Here is a 1,768-nt window from a genome sequence, read left to right on the forward strand (position 1 = left end):
TTAAGTTTATATAAGTCTCAAGTCTTTTTAAAGGTTTAAACCTTAAAAAAAGGCTTGAGCTTTTAAAAGGCGATAATTAAAAAAGGCTACAGCTTTTTTTAAGACTTTGGCTTTATTAAAACGAATAGCTCTTTGAAACCTATTTCATTGCGCCAGCTCTAAAAAGAACTCGGGAGCTTTAAATTTTGGGCTAAAAGGCTCGAGTCCTTAGGAACACTAGTGATCCCTATTGGTTTGCAGCTTCTAGTGCAAGTGCAAGTTCCGACACTGGAATTACTACCTGTGGTGGAACTTGAACCTCAAGGTCTGTCGGTGGTTCTCCTTCATTTTGTGTGCGAGCTCAATTGTGCAATATTGCAGTAGCAACAATGATGTCTTGGGCTAAAGGTATTTTGCATCTTAATCCAATACTCAAAACTGAATATTCTCTCAATCACATTTCTCGTTCTGATGTGAGATTCATTGTATAACTGCTCGGCTTGAGTCAAAGGATTGCTGAGTGGAGTTAATAATAAATAGTCATTTAAAAAATATCCACTATCACCCAAGACAATGCCATTGCCAAAAGTATCATTGTCACACTGATATTTAGCAGCAGAATTTGCGAATATCAAACTGTCATGAGTTGACCCTGGCCATCGTGTAACAATGTCCAAAAATTGCAAATTGCTTGCACATTTAAAGAAAAGTAGCCTTTTTTATTCCTGTAAATTTCTGCATTATCGCCACCTGGTGAAATTGGTTTTACCTTCGAACAATCCAGAGCGGCAATAACTCTTGGAAACCTAGCTATTTTATAAAAATCTTGTTGTACGGCAAGTATTTCCTCGCGGGACTTTGGTAGTGAGATGAAGTCTGGTCTCAGTGCAGCAATGGCTTCAGTCACTCTTTTTATAATTTTGCACTTTGTTGAGTAATGAATACCGCCAAAATCTCCAACCGTTATATAAAAACTCCCTGTTGCATAAAACCTTAAGGTCAGGAGCAGGGGGCCGATTTTTGAAATTCGACCGCTCGTATTCATGTATTTCGTTGAATAATATCTCCACTACTAGGCATTTAAATTCTACTAATAGAATAGAAAACGAGTGGCCAATACCACTAGATTCCCAATTTCTATCGCTCGTATTTCAAAAATTAGCATCTCACCGATTTCCACCGATTTCCGAGTGACGAAATCGCACGATCGAAATTCAAAAATCGCCCCCCAGTTGCATCGGAGAAACATATTAATTCCTGAAAATAAGAAACATTTTGCATTCAGGTATTGTTTTTTAAATCACAATGTACTTCTAACCATAAGTAGGCACTAATTGCACAATACTAACCAGTTTGTTTTGTGTTTGATTTTTTCTTCAATTAGAGAATGTATAAGTAAGTGTTTTCCAAAATTCATTATCATCCCATACATTTAAATTGTCAGGCCTGGCTCTTACTTCTCTGAGCTTCCTGTGTTCTGGATGTAAATAATCCAATATTTCTAAATCTTGTGCAATATCTAAATCGTCGACAATATCAAATAGATCCATCTTGGTTATGAAATGAACAATATCAAAATAATCACTAGTAACCACACTATTACTTGATAAAACGACAAAGTATAAAATAATGCCACTTTAAAATAACCTAAAAACGTCAAAGTTATCAGACTGACAGCTCTTAACTGACGCTTGAAGGGACAGATAACTTTATCCCTCAGTTAGGGGTTTTCTTCCTTTCTCACCACTGAAAAATTGAGAATTGTGCTATCAATGGAATGAATCCTATC

At 36.3% G+C, this 1,768-nt stretch overlaps 1 pseudogene; it reads right to left on the reverse strand.

Moving 5' to 3' along the window:
* Positions 1–260: 260 nt before the first annotated feature.
* On the reverse strand, positions 261–1,024 carry LOC134795181 (putative nuclease HARBI1; annotated as a pseudogene).
* Positions 1,025–1,768: the final 744 nt, after the last annotated feature.

Source organism: Cydia splendana, chromosome 11, assembly GCF_910591565.1.
Source record: "Cydia splendana chromosome 11, ilCydSple1.2, whole genome shotgun sequence".
NCBI classification, from domain to species: Eukaryota; Metazoa; Arthropoda; class Insecta; order Lepidoptera; family Tortricidae; genus Cydia; species Cydia splendana.